The 17,690-nt window shown below is 44.5% G+C and overlaps 1 protein-coding gene across 10 annotated transcripts in view; it reads left to right on the top strand.

Annotated features, from left to right (window-relative positions):
• LOC123761089 (Aryl hydrocarbon receptor nuclear translocator homolog tgo) overlaps positions 1 to 17,690 on the top strand; it is a 304,903-nt gene that overhangs the window by 122,466 nt on the left and 164,747 nt on the right. For 2 of the 10 annotated variants that reach the window (XM_045747020.2, XM_045747024.2), the window contains exon 2: positions 17,616 to 17,690. This exon is cut by the window's right edge and continues 730 nt beyond it. The exons of the other annotated variants lie outside the window; for them this stretch is intronic. The gene's annotated coding sequence lies outside the window, so the exon portion shown is untranslated. The remainder of the gene's footprint in view (positions 1 to 17,615) is intronic. 10 annotated transcript variants of the gene reach the window in all.

The raw sequence follows: 17,690 nt of genomic DNA, 5'->3' as shown, positions 1-17,690 counted from the left end.
ACTACATCCTCAGCCTTTTTTGTAATTGTTTCCCCGGATATTGGGGGAAAGTTTGCATATTAACTTACATATTAACAGTCATCAGACGCCGCTAGTAGGGGGCGGTGTCCGGCCAAGTGGGGGGGGGGGGGGTGAGGGGTATTTTGTCGCTGGTAATTTAGATAAAGAGAGTTGGTGTCAAGCGTTTTTGACCGTGGCAGCGAGTGATGGTGATGACGCGAGGCACCACACCGCCCCTCTATTGACATTGTGTTAGTGGTTTGTAGATTCAGCTTCTGGGAAGTAAAAGTTGCAAGTAGCACGGGCTATGGTGAGCCCGTGGTGGACTTACCTGGCACAGGAGCGGCGGGGCTATGACTTGACATAGCTGGGAGTATGATACGCTATACGTATCATACGATACGTATAACGTATCTGTGAGTATGATACGCTATACGACCAGAGGTGCATGGTGCACCTCTGGTCGTATAGCGAGCGCATAGCGACACCTGCTCAACCAGGCTGTGATTCGTACGTCAGGCTACGAGCAGCCGCGTCCAAACAGCCTTAGTTGGACCAGTCCAGCAACCAGGAGGCCTGGTCGACGACCGGGCCGCGGGGACGCTAAGCCTCGGAAGCACCTCAAGGTAACTTCAAGGTAGTGGTGATCTTGAAGTTGACGGAGGGGCGGGGAGGCGGACGGCACCAGGTAGTACCCGCTGCCCGCCCGCCGCCAGGTAGTACCCGCTGCCCGCCCGCCGCCACCGCTCTCTGTCACCCTGATTAACTTACAGAAAATTGAAGGCAGTGTTCTCGCGTAATTGTGCTTACTGGGGTTGAGCTTTAGTTCTTGGGGTCGTCTGTCTCGATCTTCAATCGACTGGTGTACAGGCTCTCAAGGCTGTTGGTTTCCCATTGTCAGGGGGACAGGAAGCCTAATAGGCTTATCGACGCCTCCCCCCCCTTCCTATAATCCACAACAGTCGCCAAACTACTCCTGTTATGCGAACAGATGCATCAGGTGTAAGATAACATGCTCATAAAACATGTCTAGCCTGGGAGTCGAACCCGGGACCATTGGGTTGTGAACCGACTAGAGCTGACTACACGCAATTGGGCACTCCAGGTGTTATGTGATGTAAACCATGAGTCTTTTTTTTTATTATTTTTATTGACAGATTTAGGTACATCAGCGTTTGTGCAGCGACCCAAAATTATATGAAGGGAGAGTACAGTGCGTCAAAAAGCTAGCTACGTGGTGCTAAACATCTCCATCACTGGCAAACTCTGGGTGTATTATGAAGATATCATCAACACAAGAGTGAATAAAGTAATTGCAAAGCTCCAGGTACCTCATGCCAGCGGGTCTGAATGGTCTAATAACTGGACATTCGGTGATGTAGTGTGGGAGATCATGCCCCAGTTCCTTTAGAGTTTGCACCTGGAGTGCTCAGGATTGGGAGATGTCACCTGTAGCCACCTGCCACAGGTAACGGTAACCCAACCTGATCCTGGCAACCACTGTGTCGCACAGTCTGGTCGACGTTTTGTGCTGCCCATAGATATATAGGTTTCAGATCTGAACAAATCATGGGTTTTTATACTATTGCTTTCAGGTCGTTGGGAGTCAGTAATTTCTTTCCTGTCAGACCTGAGTGTTTGGGCCAATATAGTCTTGACAGCATAGACAGGGATCTAGATCTAATTTAACTTCATCTTTGTTACACGCTAATTTGGCTGCAATGTCTGTTTCATTATGATGGGTTATATTTGTGTGATAGTATCTATACGAAGAAGATTCGAAACACTTTACTGTGTGAAGTGATTGAGTCATTTATAATCGGTAGTATGAGGTTCTTGTCGATCTTCCAGGAAAAGTTTTCGATTGCTTGAAAAGCAGACTTTTAATCACAAAATATTATTCCTCCAATGTTTTTTAATGTACTGGTAGCTAGTGGTAGTGCCGCTAGTTCTGCTTGTGTGGAGGTCATCCAGTTTAACCTGACACTGATAGTCTGATAGGGAGCCGGTCGGCCGAGCGGACAGCACACTGAACTTGTGGTCCCGGGTTCGATCCCGGGCGCCGGCGAGAAACAATGGGCAGAGTTTCTTTCACCCTATGCCCCTGTTACCTAGCAGTAAAATAGGTACCTGGGTGTTAGCCAGCTGTCACGGACTGCTTCCTGGGGGTGGAGGCCTGGTCGAGGACCGGGCCGCGGGGACACTAAAAAAGCCCCGAAATCATCTCAAGATAACCTCAAGATAAGGTCAGGTCGGGAGCATTGCTCTATCTAGTTGGCTCAATTATCTACGGGTTTAAACGTAAAATTGTGAATTTCGTTAAGATTTAGTTGATGACCAAAAATGTACAGTTTTTATCTTATTTCTTGCAATAAGATGATGATACAAAATTCTTGTGCGCGATGAAATCATGTGACGGGATGAATCTGTGATGAAGATTTTGTTATTATTATTTTCTACCACAAACGTGGTCACACATTTACAGTGCTAACCAGCATATATACAATTTCTTCTGTCCTCCATGGACAAAGCTAGAGATCTGTTAAACATATAATTCAGTGATTTATTGAACAATCAACCACAGAAGATGATTGTAGTGCTTTTAAAATACTAAGCTAACCTACAAACATAACTACACAGATTTACGTCTCTCCTACATAAACAGTGCTCGAGGTGTCTTTTTTACAGTGTCTTTTTTACATGTGCGTTTACAAAGGTGAAATGCAACTCTGACCAGCCTCCATATACCCTCTTGGCAATCTACCAGTCTCTGATATTCCTCTTTATCTGTACCCCACCATTCAAGTATCATACACACCTGTCACCAAGAAAGATAATGAGAATCTTGCTCTACTCAAAGCTGTCACTCTTGAAACAATTGCCTCCTCCATCGAGAGTCTAAGATCTCACGAGCACTGTGTCTACACCGACGGCTCAGTCCAGTCTTCTACTGGACGGACTGCAGCGGCATGTAGGTTTTATAGAAATAATATCTGCACAAAGTCTGTCAGTGTCAGGTTAAACAACTGGCTGACCTCCACACAAGCAGAACTAGCAGCATTACATTTAGCAACCAGCACATTAAAAAATATTGGAGGAGGAATAATATTCTGCGATTCAAAGTCTGCTCTTCAAGCAATCGAAAACTTCTCTTGGAAGATCGACAGCAAGAACCTCATACTCCCCCCCCAAAAGCGGCAAACTTTTTTTTTTTTTTTTTTTATTAAGTTATGAGGTACATCTGCATTAGTGCAGCTACCCTAGACTATATGAAGTGGAGTACAGTGTGTCAAAAAAAGCTAACTAGGTGATGCTATAAAATCCCCATCACACAGGATGGTTAGTCATACAGAGACATGTGATAGGCGGTCTGCACTGGCAGACTCCGGATGCATTTTGAGGATATCAACAACACAAGATTGAATAAGGTAGCAGTGGTAATACAAGTCCCCATCTCGCAGGATGGTTAGTCATACAGGGCCATGTGTTTAATAGCCTGCACTGGCAAATTTTGGGTATACTGTGAGGATATCTTCAAGAATACGAGAGTGAATAAAGTAATTGCAAAGCTCCAGGTACCTCATGCCAACTGGTCTGAAAGGTCTAATAACTGGGCATTCAGTGATGTAGTGCGGGAGATCATGCCGTAGTTCCTGCTCACAGAGTTTGCAACTGGAGTGCTCAGGATTGGGAGACCCGTCACCTGCAGCCACCTGCCACAGGTAACGGTAACCCAACCTGATCCTTGCAACCACTGTGTCGCACAGTCTAGTGGACGTTTTGTGCTGTCCATAGATGTAGGTTTCAGATCTGAACAAATCATAGCTTTTTATACTAGTACTTTCAGGTCGTTGGGAGTCAGTAAGTTCTTTCCTATCAGATCTGAATGTTTGGACCAATACAGTTTTGACAGCAGAGATGGGGATACCTAGATCTAATTCAACTTCAAACTTGTTACACGCTAGTTTGGCTGCAATGTCTGTCTCATTATGATGGGTTATATTTATGTGTGAGGGTATCCATACAAAGGAGATTCGAGACCCTTTACTCTGTGCATCAATTAGGTCATTTATAATTGGGAGTATTAGGTTCTTGCTGTCGATCTTCCAAGAGAAGTTTTCGATTGCTTGAAGAGCAGACTTTGAATCGCAGAATATTATTCCTCCTCCAATATTTTTTAATGTGCTGGTTGCTAAATGTAATGCTGCTAGTTCTGCTTGTGTGGAGGTCAGCCAGTTGTTTAACCTGACACTGACAGACTTTGTGCAGATATTATTTCTATAAAACCTACATGCCGCTGCAGTCCGTCCAGTAGAAGACTGGACTGAGCCGTCGGTGTAGACACAGTGCTCGTGAGATCTTAGACTCTCGATGGAGGAGGCAATTGTTTCAAGAGTGACTGCTTTGAGTAGAGCAAGATTCTCATTATCTTTCTTGGTGACAGGTGTGTATGATACTTGAATGGTGGGGTACAGATAAAGAGGAATATCAGAGACTGGTAGATTGCACTTAAAAGGAATGTTAAGTTTAATGAGATTGTAAGCATTGTTTCTCAGCCAATTATCATAAAAGGAGTGAGTTGGTATGTCGGCACCAGTCAAAAGGGTGTTAACAGCACTAAATAATTTGTCTCTGAGCAATGCAGGAGATGTAGGATCTCTCATGACTTTAAGACAGAAGGTAGTGTTAACTTGCATTATTCTCTCTAGTATGGTTGGAAACTTCAGTTCTTCCCTCATGTTGATGATTCTTGTGCATCTTGGGGCACCAAGAATTATCCTCATGGCCTCGTTCTGTATTACTTCAAGTTTGTCCAACACAGAGGAGGGGAAATTAATTAAGTGCAGAGCATTATAATCAACGAGAGATCTAACAAACATCATATAGAATAGTCTAGCATATTTAATATTGATACCAATATTCTTACCAGTAAGTGTTCTCAATGGTTTTAGTCTTTCTTTTAACCTACGGTGTAGATCATTTACAATGTCACTGTTAATACCAACTCCAAGGTATTTGTGCTGCCCACACGTTTCAATGTTCTGGCTGTTGACCTTGAAAGCTATAGGGACATGAGTTTTCTCTTTGGGATGGAGAACTCTGGATTTAGTTATAGAGATAACAAGACCACATTCAATGCTTTTAGCAGCGAATGAATCAAGTAGAGCTTGCAGTCTAGTTTGGGAATTTGCAACAATGCATATATCATCGGCATAACAAATGACGGCTTCGTCAGGTAGTGTAGGAATATCAATTGTTAATTTATGCATCAGAACATTGAACAGTGTGGGACTTAGCACTCCACCCTGGGGTGTACCCAACTCAAAGGGTGCACAGAGTTTACTTTTGACCCCCTTGAAAAGGACTGAGGCGGTTCTGTTACTCAGGTACCCCCTGAGCCATGTCAACAGTCTTCCCTTAACTCCAAAAGAGGCTAGCTGTTCTAGGATTATTTCTTTGTTTGCTGTATCAAAAGCAGTTTGGAGATCAATAAATGCCGCCTGAGAGTTTGGTCCCCCTCTGATAAAATACTCAGCAAAGCAAGTTTGTGTGCTTCTTCCAGGAAGGAAACCATACAGGTTAGGGGCAAGGTGGGGCTTGATTTGAAACATTAGTCTGTCGAGAATAATTCTCTCAAGAACTTTGCACATGCACGACGTTAGAGAAATGGGTCTAAATTTTTGTGAATTAGGCTTGGGTATGGGTATTATGAGTCCCTGTGTCCAGCGGTCAGGTAAAACACCCTGCCTTAGACTTTGATTAAACAATTCTAGCAAAGGGCTATTTGGCAGCTCAGCAAGTACTCTCATGGTGTTGTATGTGATGCCATCCTCTCCAGGAGAGGTAGCCTTACCTTTCTTGAGTGCATTTTTAATTTCAAAGGGGGTTATGCCATAGTTATCATCAGGCCCTATTTCACTACAGGCAATTTCAATATTGAAGTTACGATTTATTTTAGTACTAGCCAGATAGTTTTGCACATCTAGGGGCAGGCTGCTTATACTAGCAGTGCTTGCATATTGCTGAAGCAGCATGTCGGCATAGTCTACAGGTGAATGGTGATCAAGTTGACGACTGCTAGGACGAGAAATCTTTTTAATTTTATTCCACATTTGGGATGAGGATGTTGCATGATTGATGCCTTGCAGAAACTGTTCCCAGTGCTGGTTATACACCTGTTCCTTTAGCTCTCTAAACTCTCGGCTGGCTTTAAGAAATATGTTGAGGGTGTCAGCTGTTTTATGTGTTTTATACTGCTCAGCTAGGAATAGAACTCTGTCATGCAGGGGCATAAGGCGTGAGTCAGTGAACCACCTCTGTCCCGTCCTCACTGGTTTGGGTCTTGTGGATTTTACAACATTGTCATAAAAAGCGGTTACTTCAGTGACCAGGTCCTCATATAATGCGTTGACGGTAGTAAAGCAGTAAGTGTTATACCATTCAGAAATGCGGAATTTGAAGAGCAACCGGGCGGACAGTCAGTGTTAAACTCCACGTTAATCACAAACCATATTTTACTCTTGACCCCATAAAAAGACTACGAAAATGACTTATTAGTGTTTATAATTGCTAATTTTATTTAAAGCCTATCCTCTACCAGCCTACATCCGTCCCATACCCCAAACCATTCCCCCTGCAAATTCGGGTGAGACTAGCCTCAAGAATATACCTCCAACTTTGGACAGACATACTCTTATACACACACATGTTACATGTTTGGCCAAAGTGGGAGGGGAGGGAATTATCAGGGGAAAGCGCCAGGCCATGACTATATAGCGCCCTGGGAGAGGCCACTCCAGACCGACAACCAGAGCGCAACACCATAGTCTCCTGAGACTGATGGAGGCCTACCACTACTGTCTTCACTACAAACGTACTGTAATCATCCTCACTACATCATTACTGTAACATCCTCACTACACTATATTACTGTAACCATCCTCACTACACTTATTGTAACCATCCTCATACACTATATTACTGTAACCATCCTCACTACACTTACTGTAACCATCCTCACTACACTTACTGTAACCATCCTCACTACACTTACTGTAACCATCCTCACTACACTTACTGTAACCATCCTCACTACACTTACTGTAACCATCCTCACTACACTTACTGTAACCATCATCACTACACTTACTGTAACCATCCTCACTACACTTACTGTAACCATCCTCACTACATTTACTGTAACCATCCTCACTACATTTACTGTAACCATCCTCACTACACTTACTGTAACCATCCTCACTACACTTACTGTAACCATCCTCACTACACTTACTGTAACCATCCTCACTACACTTACTGTAACCATCCTCACTACATTTACTGTAACCATCCTCACTACATTTACTGTAACCATCCTCACTACATTTACTGTAACCATCCTCACTACATTTACTGTAACCATCCTCACTACATTTACTGTAACCATCCTCACTACACTTATTGTAACCATCCTCATACACTATATTACTGTAACCATCCTCACTACACTATCATTACTGTAACCATCATTATTACTACTCACTATATCATTATTGTAACCATCCTCACTACATCATTATTGTAACCATCATCACTACACACTATATCATTATTGTAACCATCATCACTACACACTATATCATTATTGTAACCATCTTCACTTCACTACACTTCACTATTAATCATTTTAACTAAAAATCATCACTGTAACCATATTTACCTCACACAACCTGAAACACTGTAACCATCTACACTGTACTCGACCAGCCTCGTAACTGTAGCCATCTTCCCTAAATACTTAACTACACAACGCCACCACTATACATTACCACCACACAACACCCACCACCACTACACGTCACCACACAACACCTACCATCACTACATATCACCACCACCACACAACATCTACCATCACTACATATCACCACCACCACACAACATCTACCATTACTACATATCGCCACCACCACCACCACCACACAACACCTACCATCACTACATATCACCACCACCACCACACAACACCTACCATCACTACATATCACCACCACCACCACACAACACCTACCATCACTACATATCACCACCACCACCACACAACACCTACCATCACTACATATCACCACCACCACCACACAACACCTACCATCACTACATATCACCACCACCACCACACAACACCTACCATCACTACATATCACCACCACCACCACACAACACCTACCATCACTACATATCACCACCACCACCACACAACACCTACCATCACTACATATCACCACCACCACCACACAACACCTACCATCACTACATATCACCACCACCACACAACACACTACACATCACCACCACACAACACCTACCATCACTACACAACATCACCTGAGAGTAGACATTATCCAAACACTAAACACCACAGGTTCATGTGAACAGGACATCATTAGCACCACATGGGTAGTTACCAAACATAAGAACCTACATATGTGAGACCATTACCCGAGAATGCAGCGACAGTAGGGAATCCACACCTTGTGAAGCATAAATAGAAACGTGAAAAAAATCAGAAGTTTGCCACAAGATTAGTACCAGAATTGAGAGGCCTGAACTTAGAATACAGGTTAAGAGAACAATCTTAGAGGAGAGAAGAGAGAGAGAGGGGGGATATATTAACTACGTACAAGCTCTTGAAGAGAATAGATAAAGTTGACAAAATAATTATTTCAATGTAAAAGACGTAAGATGTGAGTACATCACTACAAGAAGGCACCGCACTTACTAGACCAGTCCAACTATTAGCCTGACTATAATTCTTGCATCTGGTATATTATTACCAGATGTGTTCTACTGGTTCTTGATAGTGTGAAGCAGCCTACCATGGAGAAGGAAAAGGTCTCCGGCGACGATGGCCGCCACCAGAAGAAAACCAAGTGTGTCCGCTTCGCAGATAATATCATCAGTCAGGTGCACGTCCTCGAGGACTGGGCCTACGAGAGTTGGGTGTTTAGGAAAGAGGGAAAGAACTGGATTGCCGCCGGCTCATTCCGCCGCCGCTTTGGCAGAAGGTGCCGCGCGACCGAAGACTTGCTGAAGGCCGACAAGGTCTTTGACCTCCTGCACAGGGAGAAAATATTTGCCCAAAGATTTATGGAGTCTTCACTCACACAGTGATTTGTTAATTTATTATATGTATACAATGTTTTTTGTTTTAATAAACAAATTCCTATAATGTTTTGTTTCTTTCGTTAACAAACGGTGTGTGTGTGTGTACTTAGCTAGTTGTGCTTGCGGGGTGTTGAGCTGTGGCTCTATAGTTCCGCCTCTCAACCGTCAATTTATACTGGTGTACAGATTCCTGAGCTTCTAAAGCTCCATGTGTGTTTGTGTATGTAAGCCAAGGAAATGGGAAGGGTCCAAATGACGTTATAATTCTTTACCATATAGTATTCACTCAGCTGAGTTGGATCGTGATGTACTTTTCATTAGAAATGCACATGAAAATTATATGCTAAGAAAAAAGACGTTTTTCGAAAACAAAAATGAAATTTTCATGTTTGACAAATTAAAACCCAAAAGTTTTTTGACAGGTTCATATTAAAAAATATATTTGCTTCCTGTCTTACAATTGTTTAAACACTGACATTTGTACGTGGTATACTCCTGGATTGGGATGTCATATTGTTGTAACGAGTGAAGTATATTGTGCAAGCATTGGGTCGAATGAGACGTGTAGGCGATGTTTTCTCTTGTAAAGTGGAGAATGATGATTGATGAAAATTAAGCCACCCAAGAGGTGGCACGGGCGTGAATAGCCCCCTAATATAAAGTGCAATTACTTGTATAATTATATTGGTGAGTTAATAAGTGAGGGGAGGGGTAGTGAAGAAGCTTGGGGTGAGGCACGGGGGTGGAGCTGAAGAATGTGAGGCAAGTGTGTGTGTGAGAGAGAGGGGAGGCTGCAGTTACCCACGGGATGAACAAGCCCGTATGTTGAGTAGTAGCAGATGAAGGGAGGCACTTTTGTTGTTGCCTGTTGCCATGGTAACGGAGGAGGGTATATGTTGAGGGAGTGGGGAGGGGGGGAAGGGTGTCCCCACTCGCGTGCTCCGCCTCAACCTCTGATCACACACACTCCTCGCTCCTCGTTAGTCTCCCTCTCTACATGGCTGGTACATATTTAACATACTGTGTCTTGTGGTATCCACCACCACACCTTCCTTCCCATCCTTCCTTCAGTCCTACCGCTCCCTACCGTGTGGGCATGGTGCCCTGGGGTACAGCAGTCGTGGTCCTGCTTTATCAAGTCAAACTAGACTGCCCCGGGATAGCCTAGTGCTCTAGCCTAGCGCTTATGCCCGCTCCTCCTGCTTCCCTATCGTCATTACTTTATTTTCCACCTACGCTTTTATTCGTAATTTTTTTTCCAACGGGAAAATAAATTAGAGCGTCGTCACTACGTCACTCAACGACACACTCTTGCTGTCTGTGTCGTAAGCTGGTATTTTGAGTCTTTGTTTGCTGCAAGAGTTAGGAGTCTTCCCCCCCCCCAAATATCACCCGATATTTATTTGGTTTTAATAAAAACAAAGAAGTGGTTTGTGTGTCCGCGGGGACTTAAAATATATATTTGGTGAGAATGATAAATGTAGAGGGATTTGAGCACGGTGATGAGGAAGACTTGGAGGCTTGTTCTGGCTTGTACGGTCCCTTTCTTGGTGGTGTTACTAGACTTTCAGCGCCGTGGAGAGGGGGGACCTGCTGCCTGGGTAACAGCTTCACCCCCGAATCAACCTACCCTGGCTTTGCGCCCTGGTGAGGCCACTCCAGACCAGGTCGACACCAGTGCAACTCCATAGTCTCCTGAGACTGATGGATGCCTACTACAGAGTATTGTTTGTGTGTTTCAAGTACTACTACTACTACGTCTTAGAGTAATTGCGGTGGGTTGTGTTCACTGTAGGTGACTTGCCCGACTTATCCGAGTTGGCTAAGTCTGACATACTATTAAACCGCTGAATTAATCGCCTTAGGATAATTGAAGTAGGACTTTTGTTTAGGGATTATTGGTAAAATCATAGTCTATAGGATCTAGTGTTAATCGAATTTGGTGCTATCTAATTTGCCTGGTGTGTTAGTAACTTGGTGGTTCTAGCGTGTAACTTGGTGGGTCTAGCGAGTAACTTGGTGGGTCTAGCGAGTAACTTGGTGGGTCTAGCGAGTAACTTGGTGGGTCTAGCGAGTAACTTGGTGGGTCTAGCGAGTAACTTGGTGGGTCTAGCGAGCAACTTGGTGGGTCTAGCGAGCAACTTGGTGGGTCTAGCGAGCAACTTGGTGGGTCTAGCGAGTAACTTGGTGGGTCTAGCGAGTAACTTGGTGGGTCTAGCGAGTAACTTGGTGGGTCTAGCGAGTAACTTGGTGGGTCTAGCGAGTAACTTGGTGGGTCTAGCGAGTAACTTGGTGGGTCTAGCGAGTAACTTGGTGGGTCTAGCGAGTAACTTGGTGGGTCTAGCGAGTAACTTGGTGGGTCTAGCGAGTAACTTGGTGGGTCTAGCGAGTAACTTGGTGGTTCTAGCGAGTAACTTGGTGGTTCTAGCGAGTAACTTGGTGGTTCTAGCGAGTAACTTGGTGGGTCTAGCGAGTAACTTGGTGGTTCTAGTGAGTAACTTGGTGGTTCTAGCAAGTAACGACGATGTAGGAGAAAGGCAGTGAAGAGTTGTTAGGTAATTCGAAGGGCCACTCAAGTCAATTTTATATTACTATTTTATTGACACAATTAACAAATGTTAACAGTGCTTATTTAAGTCATAATGACTAGGCTAATATCGTCATTGTTTTATAAATTAAAAGTTTGTCCTAGAAATATTGTTACACTGTTTGATAAGAGTAAAATGAGTTAGTATGGTAGGCAGTGTGTATTAGTGAGAACGGTTGAGAGTGAGCGTTACCTAGAGTCCTAGAGCATGGGGCCAACGCGGTGTTGTATAGCCCTAGACACAAGCTGTGTAACCTTCATATAGTCTAGGTCTCTAGGGGTAACCCCAACACAGTCATCTACCGGTGTTAATAAAAGTGGTTAATAAAAGCTTCGTGTAGCTTCGTGTAGCCCCCTCGCTACACGAAGCTTATGTCCTGCTGAACTGTTTAATCACTCTTGTTACATAGTGTTGGCATAGTGTTAATGGACGACAAACACCTCGTCTGTACATTTTTGGTAAAGCCGAGCGATGACTGGAGGCGCGAGGGGCGTCGCACAGATGCTGCGCCGCCCCTCTGGTCCATCTTGGGCGCGGGGGAGATGCTGTGCCGTTCACGCCGCAGATGCTGCTGCAGGGTCGTGGGAACGTCGAGAAGATCGGAATGCTTAATGAATGGGTGAGGTGGTGATGGTTGGAGTGGCCAGACGGATCAAGCGGGCTAGCCCCCCACTACTTAGACCGGCGCCTCCCCCCACCCCTCCACACCTGCTGGGTACGAGGCTGATGGACACCTCCCGACAAAAAGGAGCCATTCACCGGCGTGGAGAAGCTGCCCCCTTGTTCTAGCCGCATTATCGCCCAAGAAATTGGAAGCGATTTAAATTGGATGTTGCGTTTAGAGATTGGAGATGCTGGCTGTAAAGTCTTGGAGGAGCCGCTCCAAGCAACAGCCTGGTGGACCAAACTCTCACAAGTCAAGCCTGGCCTCGGGCCGGGCTTGGGGAGTAGAAGAACTCCCAGAACCCCATCAAGCAGGAGCGAGGAGGGCGTTATGCAGGGCTGTGGAGCTGGACGTGCTGCACTTGTTGTACACTTCTTGCTGAGGTTAACCTGGCCAATACCACAGTGTTCCCGAGGCGTATATTCTCGAGGCTCTGTATATATTACCACCGGCCACATTTGCTCACAAGATCGCCACCTCTCGGAAGAACGTAGATGTATTGTAAAGTCGCCGTGATTATCCCTAATAAGGTGGTCGAGGAGATGCACAGAGCCATAAGTCAGGAACAGCTGGCCGCTCACTACTTTGTTCCATTAGGACTAACTAAGCTGCACACACACACACCTCTTGGTTGTCTCATGCCATCTGCATTAGTCTCCAGTTAAAGGAGCGGTATAATAATGTTGATGTGCAGTTATTATCCAGGTTGTGGTTTAAGCCAAGTTGTGGTGGCGAAGGATATACTCCCCCCTCCCTTACCCTAGTGTGGGTTATTATTACAGACAGTTTTGGCGGAGGGGGAAAGGTGAGTTGGGGGGCGGGGGTCCCAGCGCTTATAGGATCATTCTTGTTGCAATTATTATTCGCGGGTAAAACAGGTAATGGGCATGGGGCGGCCATAAAGCTTTTGTGATGTGTGATCGTGCAGGCGGGTCATTAGGGAGGGTGGGCGTTATGTTAGGCTTTATTACTAGGTCGTTAGTGATGCGGCGCACTTACTGCATACCCCACCAAGCGCCACCTGATTACCTCCAATTAAACCCACATGTCTGAAGAGGGGGGTGGGGGTGGGAGGGGGAGAGACCCACATCTTTCCTCCCCACCACCAGATTGGCTCTCCTAAGCTTTCTTCCACCACTGAGGGGAGATAAATAATATCCAACACCTCTGTTAGATACTATTTCCCCACCGTAGGCAACCGGGAATGATCCGCCACAACTCTGCCGATGGCCTCTTCCCGCCAAAAAGAGCGTGCTGTTGCAGAGGGCGGCGCAGGCCCGGCACTTGCTAGGACGCCCGCCAGACTGTCTGCTGTCACTCTGCTGTGAGGTTCCGGCCGATCAACGGGGCAAGGACCATCAGGTCACATGTTGGGACCCCGAATAATGGTGAACTGTATCTGGTCAGGATGAAGTGCAAAGGTGGAGGTCCGTATAGCGTCTCTAGGGTCGAAATAGAGCCCTCGTCCCCAAGGTTCCCATCAACCAGGTTGTTGGTGTCTGTCATCAATAGTGTCCATTTTGTGCGCATTTGCATGTAACACCGTCGTATATTGAGCACCATAATCCCCATACAATATTAGTAAATATACTAATAATCTAAATAAAAGATAATGTATCTGGCCAAGGTTGGAGGCCTGGGGCGCGCACACGGGTACTCTAGCAGTATACGTAAATGAATGAATACATGGATGAATAAATGAATAAAATGTATACTAGAGGCCAGACAAGCTGCCCGCGACGGCGATCGCTGCTCGCCACATTTCTCTCTCAAATTTGCAGTCAACTTTTATATTATATTTTATTAATAATAAACTTGGTTCCGTGTTCGAATATTTAATATTAACATGATCTGGGTTATGAGAAAATATACTTTATAATTATTTTAATATATTTTAATATTTTTTTATTAATATACCTTTTAATGTTCAATTTAAATTTGTATTAGATTTAAAGAGTTGACTCAGTTGAAAAGATGAATGTAACATTTTAATGGTTTTATATATATATATATATATATATATATATATATATATATATATATATATATATATATATATATAATATATATAAATATATATATATATATATATATATATATATATATATATATATATATAATATATATATATATATATATATATAATATATATATATATATATATATATATATATATATATATATATATATATATATATATATATATAATATATATATATATATATGTGTGTGTGATATCAACTCAGATCTTTCTCTACCTGATTCTCGAAGGATTTCATCTTCCAGTTGGCATATTAAGTTCAGCCCCCCTACACCTATTTTCATTACTATACATTTACTTGAGTTAAAATCCAGGGGCCGTTTGTTGGATCATACCTTTGAGTTTGTTTAGTGCGTGTAATTTACTATTTGTGTCTGCAGAATCGAGCTATTAGCTCTTGGACCCGGCGTTTCTAATCAATCTAGTGTGTGTGTGTGTGTGTGTGTGTAGGGAGGGTGTAGCGTGCGTGTTGCTCTGTGCTACAATAATATTGCACTCGTGGCATGCTGGTGATGTGTGTTGTCGACATGTTAGTCTGCCTGTGTACTCCTCTGTACCACCACCAGCAGCAGCAGTAATAGTCCCATTAACCATCTTTCATTTACAAATGTGAGTATTTCTGACTGCTAAGAGATGCTGAGTCTGGTGGATCGTTAGCGATGTCTCGAAGGAGCTTGTCATGTAACCTTGTCTTGAGTGTAACGTGTTTGTGATGCGTTTGCTGGTAGTGTCTGACGCTGGCGTCTCCGACCATACGATCCTGAAGGTGGTGGTCGTGTCGAGGTGTCAAGGATGGTGGTGGTGGCGGTGGTAGTCGTCGTGTCAAGGGTGGTGGTCGTGTCAAGGGTAGTGGTGATGATGGTGGTCGTATCAAGGTGTCAAGGATGGTGGTGGTAATGGTGGTCATGTCAAGGGTTGTGATAGTGGTGGTGGTGGTGATGGTGGTGAAAACGTAGATGAGTGCTATAGTCTTTCTGGTAGTTATGGTGGTGGTGATGTCAGTGCAGTAGAGATGATTACAGTGAAAGCGTCTGTATGCCTACCTATAGCCGTCTCGCCTAGCTACGTAGGGCGAGATTTAGCTCCTGGGCTCCTGCCTAGCAGCTATTGCACGGGTGAACGTATACACCCCGTCGCTCTAGCACTGTTACACTGTACGTGGTCATGAAGCTGTGATGGGAGGTGTTGCAGAGTGCACGAGACAACTGAGCGTGTTTCTTAAAGATTGGGGTTTATCTTCAGGGCGAATAATACGTATGAAATTCCTGGTAGCGAATCTTAAACAACAACAACAACAACGTATGAAATTGTTAAGTTCAGTTGGGGTGCCCTTAACTTTGGTTAGTTACCCTTCAAGTTTTTTTTTGTACAGTTTTTTGTGCGTATTAAAACTTGTGGGATATAAAGTGCAAATATAAATAAGTACAATTCTGCACTTAAGTGTGGTGTTCAGGTGACAATAGTGGCCATGGTGGCTTTAAGACGGGTGACAGTAACCATAGGTGACAACAGTGGCCATGGTGGCTTTAAGACGGGTGACAGTAACCATAGGTGACAACAGTGGCCATGGTGGACACTGTGGTGGTGGCCATAGGTGACATGGTGGTTTTAAGACGGGTGACAGTAACCATAGGTGACAACAGTGGCCATGGTGGCTTTAAGACGGGTGACAGTAACCATAGGTGACAACAGTGGCCATGGTGGCTTTAAGACGGGTGACAGTAACCATAGGTGACAACAGTGGTCATGGTGGCTTTAAGACGGGTGACAGTAACCATAGGTGACGTCTAGATGGTGTTGTCACCTCCATCAGATATTATTAATATTATCTAAATGACTCGCTGCCTCGACACAACTCGTGCCTCGAGCGAGGGAATGATGGGGAAGGAGGTTGTGGCCAGGTTGTGGTAATATAGAGAGTTGTAGTGTTGAGAAGATCATTTACGGGCTATTCATGCCCGTACCACCTTTTGGGTGGCTTAATCTTTATCAATCAATCTGAGAAGGTAATGTTGTGTGTGTGTTTAGGGAGCGGTGGTGGTTAGGATTTAGACTTGGCTACTGGGAACCAAAAGTTGCAAGTAGCACGGGCTATGGCGAGCCCGTAGGCTATATATCTGGTGATGCTTTCCACGGGGGAGCGGGAGGAGGAGCAGCGCCGTATGGGGGTGATAACAACCAGGGTTGTGGGTATCGATCATGGTAGACTTGCGTGATCTGTGCTGAGCCAACACACACATGATGGACAGGTGGGCGGGGGTGATGGGGCTCCCACCTCCGGCCGTCGCTCTCATCTCCAAACACCGCTCTTCTACCTCCCGTGCTACACTCCACACCCCTCTTCTACCTCCCGTGCTACACTCCACACCCCTCTCTTCTACCTCCCGTGCTACAATCCACACCCCTCTCTTCTACCTCCCGTGCTACACTCCAAACCCCTCTCTTCTACCTCCCGTGCTACACTCCACACCCCTCTCTTCTACCTCCCGTGCTACAATCCACACCCCTCTCTTCTACCTCCCGTGCTACACTCCACACACCTCTCTTCTACCTCCCGTGCCTCTACACTCCACACCCTCTCACTTGCCAGCCAGTCCGCCTAAGGTGTCCCAACGTCGTGAAACTGTCGTGCTAAAGTGCCCTTGTCCTAACCTACCAGAGAACAGAAAACGGAACTGCATGTCACTTTCGCGAGCCGCTTCCATGTTCCAGTACGACAATTTTTGGCCTTTGCTGGAGTATACGTCAAAACGCGACGGTCTAATAGGAGTGTGTGTGTGTGTGTGTGTGTGTGTGGTGTAACCAGGAGGTACCCGGGCTGCACTTGCGAGTACCTCCTGGTTACACCCGTTCCAGTCTCGCCCTCGTCTCGTCTCGTTTCAACCATTAAACAGTAATTCAAAGCTGGAAGATATCGGTGATAATTTTATTTTATTTCTTTGCTTAGATCTTCAATATGTTAAAAGTCGCTGATCCCGGAAAGGAACCACGGTCCTCCAGACGGCGAAATAATACGAATAATAAAAAAATTTAATAATAATAAAATATAATAATAAAAATATAATAATAATAAAAAAATATAATAATAATAAAAAATATAATAATATTATGTTGGTGTTTTCTCTCGTGAAGTTAATTATGAGTATTCTTGTAATAGGTAGCATGAGGCGGTGTGAACAGGGTGCTCTGTAGGTATTAACTGAGATTCAACAGTGTTGCTTGAACCTCCTCT

The sequence above is a fragment of the Procambarus clarkii genome, chromosome 41 (assembly GCF_040958095.1).
Source record: "Procambarus clarkii isolate CNS0578487 chromosome 41, FALCON_Pclarkii_2.0, whole genome shotgun sequence".
NCBI classification, from domain to species: Eukaryota; Metazoa; Arthropoda; class Malacostraca; order Decapoda; family Cambaridae; genus Procambarus; species Procambarus clarkii.
The sequence above is the reverse complement of the archived record's forward strand: the minus strand, read 5'-3'. Positions and strand labels throughout refer to the sequence as shown.